The following is an 18,490-nucleotide window of genomic DNA, read 5'->3' as shown; positions in this document are numbered from 1 at the left end:
ATGGCAAAGAAGAATTCATCATACTGAAGAATTGTTTCAATAAAGCATAGTATTGAGATAAGTCCCCATCAAAATAAATGCATGTTGGAGTATCCGATGAATCCTCTGTGTTTAAGGACTACGGAGCACATTCAGGTGCAGGGCTGGAAGAGACTTGAGGATGCTCCGATTGATGAGGAGTCAAAACAACTGGAGCTGACATATGTTTGGTATTCGTACCAACTGATGGGACTGGGAGGGGTCCAGAGGAACTTTAGACAGTAGCATCAGCAATCAAAGCTGAGAATAGACTAAAGAGATTATTTTCTGAAACGATATTTGTAGGAGATGCTGAACAGGAACCATGATCAGGATTAGTAGTACACAACACTCCTCCCTGGGAACTGGAACCTGGAACCCGCTCCTGGGGTACGAGACTTGGAACCTCCTCCTGGGGCATGAGACTTGAGACCCCCTCCAGGGGTGCGAGGCTTGAGACCCCCTCCAGGGGTGCAAAACTTGAGACCCCTTGCTGGGGAATGGGACTTGAAACCCCTCTTGGGGTACAAGACTTGAGACCCCCTGCTGGGGTGCAGGACTTGAGATCCCCTTCTGGGGTGCGAGACTTGAAACCCCCTCTTGGGGTGTGAGACTTGAAACCCCCTCCTGGGGTGTGAGGCTTGAAACACCCTCCTGGGGTGCAAGACTTGAGACCCCCTCCTGGGGTACGAGACTTGAGACCCCCTCCTTGGGTACGAGACTTGAGACCCCCTCCTGCGGTATGAGACTTGAGACCCCTTGCTGGGGTGTGAGGCTTGAGACCCCCTCCTGGGCTGCGAGACTTGAGACCCCCTCCTGGGGTGTGAGACTTGAAACCCCTTCCTGGGGTACAAGACTTGAAACCCCTCCTGGGGCTGCTGACTGGAGTCACCTGCTGGGACAAGCAGAATCTGGGCTGGGACCATAATGGGCAGAATCCGGGCTGGGACCAGAACGGGAATAATCTGGGCTGCGACCGGAACAGGCAGAATCCAGGTTGGGACCGGAACGGGCACTGAGATGTTGACACTTGAAACCACTGCTGGAGTTGCAAAGGGAACAGTCTTTAATGAAGTGGTCAGAACTCCCACAACAGAGGCAGAACTGTAAATCTTTGCAACACTGACGTTTGGCCACAGATAGCTTGGGGAGTGGGTAACTACAATGTCTGACATTACTTGGTTCGGAGGAATCCTTGTTTCTTAGGGATTCCAAGGCAGAGGTTTTAGTTGAGACAGAGGCAGCTCTAAGAAATTCAGGAATGATCTGAAAAATTTTGCTGAGTAGAGCCTGAAGCTGTTCCAGCAGTTGATGGAAGGTAGTTAGGGGTTCAGGTAAGGTTTGGGTAACATCTAGCCGGTTATTCAGGAGTTGCAAAAGCTGTAGCACTTGATGCTGTATGGCCTCCTGTGAATCCAAGCGGGTGACCAGGTTACAGAAAGCATCTAGTCCTTTATGAGGTGCTTGATCCACCACCATTGTTGGGCCTGAACATTCTGTCACAAATGGTGTCTGCGAGTTACCTATCTCAGGTGGTGATCGGGATTCAATGGAGACCGACTTGAAAAAGTTTATCACGGATTGTGTATTGGATGGAGATGGCCCTTGAACTGATGAGAATAATCAAAGTAATATCACCCGTATAGTCACCCAATTTGCCATATATTTCCCAGTTGTAGTGAACTGGAGTAAAATTTTTACCATTAGACAAAAAGATAGTGAGTCTGTAGTAGATTATTTCACCCGAGCACTGCTGACTATCACCCAATATACAGGTATAGATATAAAAGATAACACCCATCATAGGGAAGTAGTTGTCATGGTACTCATGGATGGTCTTAAAGACAATCAAAAGACCAGGGTTCAAACCTCTCAGCCTAACTGGAGGGGGATTACTGTAGATGCCCTCAGGGAATCAGCTAGAGAACACGATAAAAAGTGAGACGCTAATGGCTGTTAGCATTCAAGCTTTAGAAGGAATGTACACACAGCAACATACCAACCACAACAATAAAACACATATCAACATGCCAAGCCACAAACCCCACACCACCCACAACCACAAACTCTCCACGCACAACAACCTACACAGTGACAACTTTCCAATGTAAGATGTCACACATGTAACCAGAGAGGACACATAAGTAGACACTGTAAAGAGAGGAATTGGGGGACAAATAATAAGAAAATACATAAATTCACACCAAAAGGATACCAACAGAATGCAGGAGATTTTAAGCAGTTACCTGCTCACATAGTGGCCGTGAATGCTTTACTGGAGAATGATAGTCAGCTCTAGGGGTCAGGTCATACATGTAGTCTACAGCCAGTCAGGTTAACAGAGAGTACTAGGGAAGAGCCTAAAGTGACAGTAGATATAACTGGTACTAAACACACTTTTCTTGTAGACACAGGGGTGAACAGATCTGTTCTAAATTCTCCATAAAATTTACAGATGACCAACAAGACAATACCAGCAATGGGAGTAATGGGTAAAGTGCAGCATTATCCTTTAACCAAATCTGCAGAGGTTACTATAGGGCCGCTGTATACCAGGCATTCTTTTCTCCTGGCAGCGACAGCTCCTACTAACTTACTGGGAAGGGATTTGTTATGTAAAATGGGATGTGTCATTTACTGTACCTCTGATGGTATTTTCCTAGACATCCCAGAGAAGGTTGCGCACGAGGTAAGGGATATATTGGACACTCCCCAAAGGTTAATACTTCACTCTACCTTTTCAGAACAAAGCCCATCCCAAGTTAAAGAAATGTTATCCCAAATACCGGGTTCACCTTGGACCAAGGATGGACAGGACACTGGATTGATGGCAAATGTATCTCCTGTAGTTGTAAATTTAAAAAGTGGTAGGCAAGCTCCAAAAATCCCTCAGTACCCATTAAAACCAGAGGTAGAGTTAGGGGTTTATCCTATAATTGAGAGGTTGTTACAACAGGGGATCTTAATTCATACAGCTAGCCCAGCAAATAGTCCCATTTTTCCAGTAAAGAAGGCTGGGGGAGGAGCTATAGGTTAGTACAGGACCTTAGGGGTGTAAACAAAGTAGTTGAGAGCCAATTGCCCGTAATGAAAAATCCAACTGTCATCCTTATGCAAATCCCACCATCTGCAACCCACTTCACTGTCATTGACCTGTGTTCTGCATTCTTTTCTGTCCCTCTTCACCCTGACTGTCAGTAACTATTTGCATTTACATACAGAGGAGTACAATATACTTGGACACAATTTCCCTAGGGCTTCATAGACAGCCCCAGTATTTTCTCCCAGGCCCTACACGACTGTTTGCAATCTTTTCAACCCACCAATGGATCTGTTTTAATTCAATATGTAGATGATTTATTGTTGTGCTCTGATTCATTTATGTCATGTTTGAATGATACTAAACTATTGTTGCTTCATCTCTCACAAACAGGGCACAAGGTTGCAAAGGACAAATTACAGCCATGCCAGAATAAGGTAAATACTTGGGACACTGTCTAACCCAGGGGCTACGACATTTGACAACTGACAGAATACAGGCCATACAGACTGTGACACTGCAGCAAAACCAACAGCAAATCCATACCTTCTTGGACATGTGTGGATACTGCAGATCATGGATCCCAGGTTTTTCTATTTTGGGATTACCATTGCAGATACTGGTGTCATCCTCAAAGCCCGACCGTGTCATACATACTGAGGAAACAGAGCAGGCTTTCCTTAACCTTAAGGATAGTCTGACAAGAGCACCTGCCCTGGGAATACCAGATTATGAAAAACCTTTTGAGTTATATTGTACGGGAGCTGATGGCTGTGCAGCAGGTGTCCTCACACAAAAACATGGTGATGCTAGCAGACCTGTAGCATACTACAGTGCCCAATTGGACACTGTGGCAAGATCACTCCCAACATGTTTAAGAAGTGTAGCAGCAACCGCTCTTCTGGTTGATAAGAGTGAGGACGTAATATTAGGTCATGATATGATTGTTTATACACCACATGCTGTGTCTGCACTGCTGAATTCTGCCCAAACTCGACATGTTTCCTTAGCTAGGTTCACGAAATGGGAACTAGCTCTAATGACACCTGCAAATATTACCATTAAACAGTGTAATACATTAAATCCAGCAACATACTTGCCATATGTGCCTAGAGGAACACAAAGGGTGGAGAGATGTGAGTTGCTGACTGAAGATGAGTTCTGCAGGTATAGTGACACACATGATTGTATGGAGTATTTAAATCAGACCTTTACTGCTACACCAGATATATGTGATACACCACTAGTAAATGCAGATTTGACGTTTTACACGGATGGGAGTTGTCACAGACAAACTGACACAGGAGAATTATGCACAGGTTATGCTGTTGTAGATGATGATGATGTTGTAGAAGCCAAACCACTTGGTCCACCTCACTCAGCACAAGTGGCTGAACTGGTGGCACTAAAGAGAGCGTGTGAACTGGCAGAAGGTAAGTCAGCTAACATCTACACTGACTCCAGGTATGCCTTCGGGGTAGTACATGATTTTGGGGCTCTATAGCATCTTAGAAATTTTATGACAGCAGCAGGTACACCAGTCACACACTCACACCACATTATAGGACTGTTGACAACAATTCAGCTACCAAAAGAAGTACCTGTCATCAAATGTAAAGCCCATACATGTGAAGAAGACTCCGTGTCACTGGGCAATAGCAAGGCAGATGAAGCTGCCAAATGGGCAGCAGGGTTAAGAATTAACATGCCAGTTAATAAAATGATGGCTTTTCAGACAATTGATACGCAGAAATTAATTGAGATGCAAAATTTGTGTTCCATTCAGCAAAATGCAGTCTGGAGATCAAATGGATGTGACAAGAGTACTCTGGACTCTGGAGAGATGGACAAGGTAAGCCAGTGGCACCCAAGGCATACTACCCAAGCTTGGCTGAAGCAGCTCATGGTCAGACTCACCTGGGAAAGCAAGGTATGTGCAAGTTGGTTAGAGCATATTGGTGTGCACTGCGCTTCTCTTCGCAAGCTGAAAAGATGGCAATGTCCAGCTTGACTTGCTTGAGGAAAAACGTTGGAAAAACAATACCAACCGAGCCATCCCACATCCCTCCGACAGATGGACCTTTTCAGGTAATACAAATTGATTTCATCCAATTACCACCCTGCAGGAATCTCAAGTATGTATTACTTTGTACAGATGTGTTTTCTAATTGGGTTGAGGCATAACCAGCTGCCACTAATACTGCTAAAAAGATTGTTCAGGAATTTGTATGAAGGTATGGTATCCCTAGAATCATAGAAAGTGATAGGGGTACTCATTTCACAGGTGATGTCTTCCAGAACATGTGTAAGTTGATAGGGGGTGTGAAGTTTACTATTAATACCTATCGACCACAGGCCAGTGGCAAGGTGGAGAGAGTGAACAGTACTATTAAGAATAAACTGAGTAAGATTATGGGAGAAACTGGATTAGGATGGCCAGTAGCTTTATCACTAGTCCTTCATAGCATCAGGACAACTCCTAGACCCCCTCTTAATCTACTGTTTCGGAGACAACCTCATTTGATTGTAAGTCCACAGGAAGATTCGAAGAGTAACAATGAGGTTACTGTGAAGTATCTTATAACAATGAGTAAACAGTTGAAACAGCAGCAGCAGAAACTGAAATTGTTGTCACCTGATATGCCAGAAACAAACTGTCATAATGTTGAACCTGGAGAATTTGTTATTATCAGAAATTTCTTACGTTCAGGTTGTCTGACAGATCAGTGTGAAGGTCCGTATCAAATGTTGCTGACAAGTACAACATCCTTGAAAGTGGCAGAGAGAGATACCTGGTTCCATTCCTCTCACTGCAGAAAAGTCAATCAACCGGTGGAGATACAAGGCAGAGTCGAGACAGATAATGTAGACCTCTCAATTGCGAGCTTGTTCCGGGAGAGTTAAAGACTACAGTGAGATACCGGAGCTAGGGAAATTTGCAGTCCACTATTCCAGCAATGGAGTGGTGAGATGGGGTTGTGTTTCTGTTTCATTCCAGAGTTCTCATCATCCTTGTTTGTTTCGGGATGTTCTGTTTCTGTAACGGAGCTCAGATGATGGATGGAGAGGTTGATGGTGATATCGATGGAGAGGAGTTGGGAGAAGGAGCAATACTTTCACAAGGGCGGTATCTGACCAAACTCAGTACAGTAATTGCTAAGAGATCTGTTGTCCCAAAAATTCGGAGACAGTGTGAGGGGTTATTGTCTGAGGAATACTATATTTGTGAGTATTGTGGGTCCCTAATCAATGAGAGATGTCTCCAACGGTGCCAGCCCAAGTATAACCAGTATTGGGGCTGGTATCCTTTAGAGGATTATCATGCCTTGGTAGGCAAAGTCTTAAATCAGACTGAATGTTGGGTGTGCTCTCACGTGCCTCAGGGACAACATAATGAAGGACTAGTACCACTCCCATTAAATGTCTCTGAGGTCCTTGAATTACCTAAGGGGAAGACGCTGGATGGGAAATTTATTACGTCCAAGGCTCCAAATTTTAAGCTCCATCAGTACCAAGTGGATAGATCCCTGTTATGTTTAAACATCACCAATTCCAATAAACCAGGAAATTGGGAGGTGTCCTGGAACAATCAGACAATGACATTTTCACACAGAGATGATAATGAACCAGTACATGGTGGACTTATACACAACATTATGCACTTAGTTCTACCAAGGCAATGGTTGGCAGAATACCACAAGGGTACTGTGCAGTTATTGTACAACCTAAAATGTGTATCAGTCAAATAAGAAAATCTGGGGTAGGATTATTTGTCAGAGAATTGTGCCCAATGATAATGATGCATTCCATTCCTTATGTACTCCCAGTTGATGTGTATTTTATATGTGGAAGGAAAGCGTATAAGTGTCTCTCTCTGAGTTCTGAAGGTTTATGTTATCTGTGAAGGGTACTTCCAGAGGTTATGACCCTTACACATGATGAAATGATTGGTATCGATAGAACTGCACCACCTCCATGTGTACACACTAAATCATGATGGTGGTAAACAATGATATTATGGATACCAAGGTCAAGGAAGAACTGTATTCCAACCCTGAATTAGAGTGTACCATGAGATGATGAAATCTAAAATCGTGTGGTCATGCATAGATGTATTATTAATGTTATTTTTAAACATCCTAGATAATGTAGTCTCAATCCCCCCCAAACTTCCTTTATAGGTTCGATTTATAGGTCCCACATCCCACTAATGATCCCTATAGATCCGCAGATGGCATATAAGGGTTGTTCTACCCTCTTGAAATGCGTTGTTAAAGGTTCAGTGACCTATTTGTGTCACACCGTTTATAACCTTGAATAATACCTTATTATGCATGACTACAAAAGGTTAAGATCAGAGTGTGATAGCATATTGTTTGCTATCAAAGGGTGGACTGTCGAAGTCAAATAATTGGTTATGATCATTTATAATATCTGATGATCTAGTCATTTATGGGCTCATAAAGAGTAAATCGGATGCTACTCTGCGTCAGAAGCAAGCCAATGTGCACAAATTCGTGTGTGTATATATATATATATATATATATATCTATGTCATTCAAGGTTTAGTCAAGTGTGTGAGAAGCAGGAGCATGTCTGTGACAAGTAAAAATACTGTGAGTGTCTGCATATATATTGAGAAGCTCCGCATACAGATAAAGTATGTCTGTGGCAATTGAAGTGTAACACAGACACTGATATGCTCAGAGGAAGTGTTCTGAATGTAGAGTTAGAAACAATTGTCAGAAGTTTGATCATCATTAGCAATTGTATGCCTTGCGTCCAATGCTGATGTGGTTAAGAAGTACTGACAATTGTATTCTAAATAAGCATAAGAAAGCCTTTGTTAAAGTTATCAGACTTCTTGACTATGGCCAAGGTTTGCCCCACCTGTGAGCAGGACAAACTTCATTTTACATGACCTATTGTAATTAGATTCAGATGGATATAATATCAAAAATACCAGTTACTGGATAAAGCTATATATATATATATATATATATATATACACACAGCAAAGGGTCGCAGGCGGCACTCAGAAATAAATGCCAGTACACAGCTGGTTAATCAAATGTCAACGTTTCAAGACTTTAATGGTCTCGTCATCAGGATAAAATATAGACAATGTCACTAACCTTATATACCCAACACCGTCCCCTCGTGCACCGCAGATGCCGGACCTCCCCAGGCGCATACAAATGACGTCATGTCCGGGAGACTTGTCGCCTGGGTAACAATAACAACATATAGTGAAAACGTCATCATTAGACCCAAACAGTATGCTTAATCAAATATTGGAGAAGATAGGCCGCTCTGATCCATCATAAATAAATACTGTTAATAACAATAAAACAGTGATGATATACAATCCTACCATGCATAATCTATACAAAACAATGTAGTCCTAGGCTTTCGCAATGCAGAAGCTTACCGGACCGATCGCCCCTACGTATAGAATCAGGAATATGATCTATCAAAATAAAGCACAATGTAGAAAGACCATGCTTCATATGTAAAAAATGCCTAGCAACAGGCTGGTCACTGCAACCATTCTCCAAAGCTGATTTAATGGCCGAGCGGTGAATAGCCATCCGTTCTCTTATAGTCCTCTCCGTCTTGCCAACATAGCTTAGTCCACAAGGACAAGTAATCAGATAAATCACAAATTTGGTAAGGCAAGTAAATCTATATTTGATATTCAATAGTTTACTGCTGAGAGGATGTCTAAAAGAATTGCCTGTGCTCATATAGCAACATGTGAGGCAGTTCAAACACCTAAAGCAACCTGGTTTTAAAGACAAAAAGCTGGAGGTAGAACTCTGTTTCATACAAGTTTCAGTAATATCAGTACGCATAATCTTATCTTTTATGTTACGTCCCCTAGAATAACAAGACATTAAACGCTTATGCTGTAAATTCAGTGCAGGATCAGATTGCACTATAGGCCATAAATTCTTAATGATCTTACTGATTTTAGTACTAAGGTGATGATAATGGTTCACCCAGGGAATATAAGTTTGTGACTCATCCTTTACTTTCTTAGAGAACAACTGTTCCCTTGAAAGAGATAAAGCTCTATTCTTGGCCTTAATAAGGCCCTCATAATTATAATCCCGTTGTAAAAATGTATTAACCATCTCGTTGATGTGATACTCTGCCTTTTTCCTGTCACTACAGATCCATACTGCCCATATAAATTGTGAGTATGGAAGTCCATACTTACAAGGTTTCGGATGACAGCTGCTAGCATGAAGCAATGTATTGCAATCAGTAGACTTTCGATATAGAGAAGTACTAAGATGTCCCTCAGTTAAAGTTACTTCAACATCTAAAAAATTGACCGTGTGTGCGTCAATCTGGTAAACTGAATAGGACCGGTGGTATCATTTTGCTGTTGAATGAAATCAATCAATTGTTGTTGAGATCCTGACCAAATTATAAAAATATCATCGATGTATCGACAATATGTCACAATATGCACTCTTATATCTGGATTGCTAAAGAAGATCTCGTTCTCAGCAACAAGAATAAAAGAATTAGCGTAAGAGGGGGCCACATTCGACCCCATTGAGCATCTGGATACCTGCAGAAAAATTTTTCCATTATGTAGAAAGAAATTGTGGGTCAGAACCATTTCTAATAATTCTAAAAACAGCTCCACCTGAGGACCCTTGTAATTTTCATTCTCAACAATCAAATTTCTTACTGCACTAATTCCATCCCGATTAGGGATAATAGTATACAGATTGGAAATATCTATACTACATAGTAAGCAGTCTGATGGTACCCTGCACACCAAATCCAACTTCTTTAAAAAAGCTGTGGTGTTGAGAATAAAACCAGTGGTAGCGGTAATGCATGGCTGTAATATAGCATCCAAATAGGTGGATAATGCCTGAAACAATGAGCCCCTGGCCGCTACAATCGGACGCCCCGGAGGGCTAGTGACCGACTTATGAATTTTGGACAATGTATACATCACCGGTACCACTGGATTGGCAGGAGCCTGAGCACATTTCAAATCTTCAGAAATACGACCATCACACACAGCTTCAGTTAACACTGTAATTAATTCATTCTGAAAACTCACAGAAGGATCACCAGGTAACAATCTATACGCATTGCTGTCAGACAACTGCCGGTCAATTTCAGATTTATAGGTATGAAAGTCCTGAACTACTATTGCTCCGCCCTTGTCGGCGGGGCGAAAAATAATATCTGTATACCCCATTAAATTATGTAAAGCATCACGTTCTGATTTTGACAAGTTGTATTGAGATATATTCCTTTTGTTGCCTGATTGCTTAATCATAATGTCAACATTGCTGTCAACCATACGGGCAAAAGTACTTATCGATCCATTATTCGAGACAGGTTCAAAGTAACTATTCTTTTGTAACCTCTGTAATTGATGAGGAATCTCACTTAATACCCTTTGCTCCTGATATCGATCATTATAAGATCCATTAAAATTTTCATGTAGCTTCAATTTACAGGTTAATTTGTATTTTTCTACCTCCCATGAGAGCTCATTCATAGAAGTGGTAGGTACAAAGGATAAACCACAAGCACATATAGAAAAGGTTTTATTAGACAATCATTATGGTATAAAGTGTGCATATATGATATTTAAGGTATACAACTTGGTAGACATGGCATGTTTGGTACTATACTGACACCCTGTTTATTTCCAGATATTCGAATCTATCAGCGAGGAAGTCACATCTTGCATTCAATGGTTATGGATTATAGGAAATTATTGGTTAGAATGTATACTCTGTATGTAGTGTCTTAAACCAGTTAAAGAAAGACAATGTAATCTCAAGACATTGTTGGAGAATTGTGACATACCCCTAGTGATAACATATGAACTGTCCTATGAGCTACAGCGTACTACAAAGACCAAGAGCAAGAACCAATGGAATTATGTTTGTCTGTCTACATTGTTGTTATCATGATCTGTAGGGTATATAACCTGCGCACCGGTCCCAGTCAGTAGCCATTCTCTTGGATGACCACAGACCTCAGGATTGACAACTGTATACTGGGACTGGTGCGCATGCGTATGTATCAGGCTGTACCTTTTGTATTTAATTGTCTTTGCACTAATTGTGATAGATCAAAGCGTGTAACTTACTTTTTGTTGGAAAAATAACTTTTTGTGCTTTGGAACCACAATCAAAGTCTGGAAAGCAATTATTTCTCTCTAGCGATTTAGGGGTATTCATACTTCCCATACATAATCCCTGAAGCAAAATGATAAGAGATGTTTAGTACCAGACTTTTAAATCCCTCTGCCCCCTTCCTGTTCAGAGCTTCCGTTTTGTGTGCTGTCACCAGGGCCGGCTCAAGGGGTGTTTGACCAGTGCGGTCGAACAGGGGTGCCACCCATAGAGGGTGCACCCCTCACCAACATCCCGATTTCAGTGGGACAATACTGTCCTGCTGTTCCACCCGTGGGCCGAAGTGGCCCGCGGGTGGTGAAATTGGGAGGTTGGGGACCCTCAGAGTGTGAATGGATGCAGCACGCATGCACGCAGCATCCATTCACAGTCGGGAGAGGGCTGGGGGAGGCCCAGCCAGTGATGGAGGGCTGGGCTTTACCCCCAGCCTGACGTTATTTGGAGGTGTGCCATGTGGGCACGCCTCCAAATAATGTCACATAGGGGCGTGGCCCCAATTTTATCACGTGCAGAGAAGCAGGGCAAAGCATACCAGGTCAGCACAGGGTGCTCAGACCCCTGGAGCCGGCCCTGGCTGCCACACTAATAGTTCATCCACCCATTCAAGAATTGAAATGGGCTGGTGTGACACCATCATTCCTCGTGTCAGTGGGAGAGCCCAAGGATAATTTCATCTTGAGCCAATTTTGTGTAGATGCCAAACATTATTGTTATAGTTTATTATATTGCCTTAAGCCTGCAGCCCCCATCAAGGGATGCCCAAATTCTGCAGGTCCCTAAACTAGCATAAATGTTTCACACATAATTAAATTGTGCTACAATTTGTGTGTCTTCACCCTTAGCAAACACAAAAACTTACCAGGAGCATGTATGTCAACTTCAAGCACCCAAACAGAGGGCTCGATTCAGACCCGCTCGCTAGATGCATTCACACGCAGCGAAAGTATTGCACAGCAAGGCATTAGCATGCCCACTATGTCTTGGCATGCGATTGCACTGTGTATGCAGATACCCACCAGCCTGTCTTAAGATGCCCACTAATGCACGTCATCTCCAGGATGTGCATGCAACCATCGGTAACATCGAGTTCCATCGGAAGCAAACGCTGCACTTGTGGTTGACCATACCCCACCACTCTCCCGTTTCCAGAGACCAACCCCTGTCACCACCCACAAATGGCTTCTCCTGTCACTCATTCTAGCAAGGTGGCTATGCGCAGCGAGCATGCACTTCACAATCACATGGACTTGTTCGCACATGAACACTGTGATGCGTACGCATGCGCAGAATGCAAACATCGGCAGGCTGCGTGTGAACGCATCCTAGCGAGCGAGATGGAGACCTGTTACCCATCTCAATGCCTGCTAAAAATGTAGTACATGACCAACTGGTCCTCTGTACAAACTCTTCTTCTTCTGTTACTATTGATAATACTGTATAACCATTACACTACAATACAACTGCAACCCTGGTTAAGTTGTACTGTGTGTCCAATTTCATATGCTGATTCCACTGGTTTCTACTATTAACCATCTTGTGTATACCACAAATAGTACACATAATGTATCAACAGGTTATGGGCCCAGAATGTCGTATTCGAAGACAAACAGTAAGGCCTATAGAGTCACTCAGCATACAACATGTACATATTGTACTAGTTGCATCCACAATGAGCTTCATAACACTTAGAAGGTCAGAGTAGTATGCTACATGGAAGTTGACAATTAAAATGCAATTTAAGCATGAGATTGTAAAAAATAACTCTCAATCCAGGTGAGAGGCCTAATCCCAATGATATAGATAAAGCTATGGGAAGCATAGGTTTAAGTGTTGAACAACATGTTTATTCTATAATACATGTGAAGGGTCAATATCCTGACAGTTGGGATGCCGGTGCTTAGAATGCTGGTGCCGGAATCCCAACACCTGTCAGAATCCCGGTGCTGGCATCCCTATGGAAAATACTGGGGTTAGAGGGAGGGTTAGGGGTTATGTTGAGGCATTATGGGGGCTTAGGCACTAAGGGGGGAGGGTTAGGTTTAGAGTACAGGGAGGGGGAGGTTAGATTTTGGCACTAAGGGGGTGGTTAGGTTCAGGCACCAGGGAAGGAGGGTTAGGGTAGGGAGAGGGGGAGGGTTAGGATACTGACCAACAAGTGTCGATATCCTAACCCTATCAGGATGCTGGCATTGGGATTCTGACTGCTGGGATCCTGAGCACTGGCATCCCGTACCCAACCCACAGGAAGATACCAACACATGACATGTGGACTGCCCTGCAGGTAGTGTATGAAGATAAAGGTCTCATGAGAAAGATTAATCTGAGAAAATATTGTATAATACTAAGTTGAGTGAATGCAGAAGTATGACTGACTAAATTATATTGACTAAATATGGTGTCCATATTTTTGCAAATTAATATCTTTAGGAGTCCAAATCAATAACAATGAGATCACTATGGTGATGCTACAGAATTTAACATCTGAATTTGAGTTCTAGTAGTAATTTTAGAAGCTATTACAGCCAAGCTATCAACAGAGACCGAATGTGTGCCAGTTTAATGAAAAATTTTATTAAATGCTGAGAATACTGAATTACATACTTAAGATACCAGAAGATACTAGCGCTTTTTATGTCATAACATAGGACACAAAGGGTCTGAATGCAAACTGAAAAAACAGGATTTTGGTACTTACCGATAAATCTGTTTCTCTGATTCTACAGGGGACACTGGGGCTTAGGACACTGGGTATAGATGGGTGGTTGCATGGAGCTGGAACATAAATTTAGAAAGTGTGATAGGTTCCTCCCTGTCTGTCCCCCACCAGCCCCCAGTTAGAGAAACTGAGCTGAGAGGAGATGGAAACAGAGATCGAACCAAAAGTGAGGAGAAGGAATTCACACAAAGAAACAACCACCAAGGGCAAACAACATGGCATACAGAACACATCCATTACACTAAACAAACTGACAAGTAGCAGATGGGCAGTGCTGGATGGGAGTCCAGTGTCCCCTGTGGAATCGGAGAAACGGATTTATCAGTAAGTACTGTACCCAAATCCTCTTTTCTCCTTTATCCATTAGGGGACACTAGAGCTTAGGACATTGTGGACATACCAGAGTTTCCCCCACAGGTGAGAGAGCCCTGAGGCACCTGCAAAACATGGCAGCCAAAACTGGAGTCAGAAGCTGCAAAAGTATCAAACTGGTAAAACCGAACAAATGTATGTACCATAGACCAGGTGGCCACATGGCAAAGCTGCAATGTGGAGACACCTATAAGTGCAGCCAAAGATATACCCACAGAATGAGTGGAGTGAGCTGAAATAGTAGCAGGTGATGGTCTATTGTTGGCAAGATAAGCCTGACGGATAGCCAACGTCTGCTTGGAAGCAGGAAGCACCATAAAGCACAGATAAGGCATCTGACTTGTGCAATGCTGCCGTAAAAGCTAGATAAATGCCTAAGGCCTGAACAACATCCAAATAACTAGGCAATCCAGAGTCATCTGACAAGACCAGTACCTCAATTGCCTAGTTAATGTGGAATGCAGAAACAATCTTGGGAAGGGAGGTTGGCTTCATACAAAACTCCGCCCAATCATCATGGAAGACTAGGTATGGAGACCAACAAGACTACGGACCTCATTCAGAGCTGCTCGCAAGTGGCCCTATGGTTTGCAAATGCGCATGCGCATGCTTCGTTCTGCATGTGCGCAAACTACTCTGTGTGATCACAGCCCGCTTGCTTGCCCAGCAAAGACATCCCAGTGAAATGAGTGACAGGAGAGACCGTTTGTGGGTGGTAATGGGCAGGACATTAATAACGAGGGAGTGGAGGTGTGAAAGCAGGCATGCCTGAGTGTTTCAACGCTGTTTTTAAGGCATGCAAAATTAACAGACAGCGTCATAGTACACGTCACATGATTGTTTTTTACACTGAAGTCCTCGCAGTGCTTGCGGCAGGGTAAGGCAACCACAAGTGCTGCAATCGCTACCGATGGTGCTCGATGTACCAATGTTTTAATACACTTCGTGGAGATGACATGGACTAGTGGGTGTCTCTACATAGGCTAATGGGTGTCAGCATACACAGAGCAATTGCTCGCACAGCCAATCACTTCCCATGGAGTCACTTTGAAAAATTTGCATATGCTGGATGCGAGCGGCTCTGAATTGAGGTCCTAAGCCCCAAGCTCAGAAACTTGACAAGCCAAAGCCAGGGCCAGCAGCAGGACCACCTTCCAAGACAGAAACTTAATATCCACCTCATCCAAGGATTCAAAAAAGGATGATTGAAGGATAGACAAAACCAAATTTAGGTCCCATGGTGCTGCAGGTGGAAGAAAGGGCGGCTGGATCTAAAAGACACCTTGGTGAAAAGTCTGAACCTCTGGAATGAGGGCCAACTGTCACTGAAAAAATACTGATATGGCCGAAATCTGGACCTTGAGTGACCCCAAATGTAATTTATCATCCAGCCCCATTTGGAGGAAGAGAAGCAAACAACATAGGTGGAAGGAGGATGCAGGAAAACTCCTGCCCTCACACCAAGCCACATAGGAGTGCCAAATACGGTGGTAGTGAGCAGCCTTAAGATTACGGGCATTGAGCATGGTGGGACTGATGACTCTGGAATACCTCTGCGTCTCAGAAGCACAGCTTCAACAGCCATGGTAATTCAGGAAAGATAAAGGAACCTTGCTGTAAGAGATCCAGTCGAAGTAGCAATGGCCACGGATTGCCTGCGAGTAGCATCTGAAAATCATCGAAGCCCATCATGGCCAATCTGGTGCTACCAGACTGACCATGGCAGACTTGCACTTGATGCACTTGATGATCTGTGAAAGGAAAAAACAGATACAATAGAGTGTGCGGCCATGGTACCATCAGAGTGTCTATGGCTTCTGCTGCTGAGTCTTACATTCTGGAGCAGTACCTGGTCAGCCCAAAGTTCCAGGATATTGATGGGCAGAAGACTTTTTTGACATCCCTGGAACTGGTGGTCCAGAACAACACCACCCCAACCTCAGAGGCTTGTGTCCTCATCAGGATGATCCAGTCCCAAACTCCAAAGCGCTGACCCACTGTGAGATGGTGGGTCTGGAGCCACCACAGCAATGAGATACAGGTCTGAGGAGACAACCTATCTTCTCATCCAATGCATGGACCAATGGGACCCTGACCACTGAGACAGAAGATCCAGGTGGAATGGACGAGTGTGGAACTTTCAGAATTGAAGAACCTCGAATGAGGCAACTATCTTTCTTAGAAGGCAGATGCAGAGGTGCACTGACACTCTCTTCATTCAGGGAACCATTCTGACCATCGGTTGGATATCCTGAACCATGTGCATCAGGAGAAAAATGCACATTGTGTCCAGTAGCATGTCCAGGAACTTGAAATGCTGTAATGGAATTAAGCTGGATTTTTTGAAATGATGAATGAGAATCTGGTGTGTCAGGGATACATAGTCTAGGAGAATCTGCTCTGACGGAGCTATGATCAGCAAGTCATCTAAATACTAGATGACGGTGTCGTCATCACAGATATTACCTTGGTGAACACAAGGTCAGGCCAAAAGGCAATGCGCAGAACTGATAATGGGACTCCTGGATGGTAAAACAAAAAAAAGCATGATGTGGCTCCCAAATAGGGATGTGTAGATACGCATCCTTTATGTCCAGAAAAACAAGAAATTCTGCAGGCTCCAGACCCACGATCACTGAATGGAGTGACTCCATCTTGAACCTGTAATATGTCAAATAGTGATTTAATGACATCAGGTTCCGTATAGGCATGACAGACCCATACGGCTTCATAAACACGAACAGATTCAAGTAGTAACTTTGAGTGATATTGTTGTACAGGGATGGGATGTAATACCTCTGAATCAAGGAGATGCTGGATCGCTTGCTGAAGTACCATCTGTTTTTGAGTGGGTATAAGAAGACTTGCAGTGAAAAAATACAGTGGAGGTGAAGCTGCGAAATCGATCTTGTAAACAGGGACACCAGATTTTGAATCCAACCTGCTGAGGATGTCTGGAAACATGCCTTCCTAAAGTATAGGAGGCGTGCGCCAACCTTGGGATCCTGATGGCAAGCAGTGATCTGCTGCCAACCTCTGCCCTTACCCCCTCTACCAGCCGTGATGGCTCCTCTGGATCATCCATGAAAGGACTGCGGGGTACGAAGGGAGCAAAAAGATGGCTCAGCATAGTTATGCCTAGGAATTGGAACAGAAAGGAAAGGAAGGTAGACTCACCGGCCGTAGCCTGGGAAATCTATTTGTCCAGCTCTGGACCAAAACGAAAGTCACCTGTAAAAGGTTATGCTTAATTCGCTCATTTGGATTCTGCATCTGCATTGCAAGACCTGAGGCAGAGGGCTCGTCATGCCACTATGGCTGTGGTCAAGATCCTGGAATTAACATGTCCAATATCTCTGGAGGCTTCACCCAAATAGACAGCCGACTCCCGAATGTGTTCTGCCACTACAACATGCTCAGCTCAGGGAATGCCAGAGTTCAATCCATTATCTAACTCTCCCACTCAGTGCTTTACAGCCTTGTTGACAAATGATCCGATTAAGGCTGGTCTAAGCAACACTCCTGCTGCAGAATACACTGACTTTAGAGTTTCTAACTTACAGTCCGAAGTCTCTTTAACTGACGTAACACCAGGAACTTGTAATGTAGTCTTCTTAGAAAGCCTAGAGACTGATGGGTCCACTGGCGGAGGGTTCTCCCGCTTACCAGTCATCATTGTTGGAAAAGGGTAAATGAAAGATACTTCCAGGCGTCTGTCAACTGGTCATCTAACTAAAAACAACAGTCAACCGCTATTGCTATCCAAATAAGGATATATCTGGCGAGTCTGGTGGCTCGATGTCCTGGATGTTCAGCACCTGACACACCACTAGGATGAGGACACCTGATTCCATGCACTGTGAAGAAACCTCATCATCCAATACTGTACCTCACCTGGCTCGCTTTCCTCCTCCTGGGAGAGGATCTTGGCATCCGAGTTATCTGATTATAAGACTACTGGGAGTGTGCATTTGAGTGTGCATGAGACAATTTTGCATTGCATCTAGTACAGGCAAAAACCCTTTGTGATGCCCTGGAGGCTACACTCCTGCCTGTCGTGGTGCATAAACACACAGGCACACACACAATAAGAGAGCAGTGACAGATAAGCTCTGACTTACAAGAAGAAAAGCAAGGAGCAGTAGTGAATGGAGGGAGGGG

Source organism: Taudactylus pleione, unplaced genomic scaffold (genome assembly GCF_031769625.1).
Source record: "Taudactylus pleione unplaced genomic scaffold, aTauple2 ptg000025l, whole genome shotgun sequence".
NCBI classification, from domain to species: Eukaryota; Metazoa; Chordata; class Amphibia; order Anura; family Myobatrachidae; genus Taudactylus; species Taudactylus pleione.
This window is presented reverse-complemented; position numbering follows the sequence as displayed.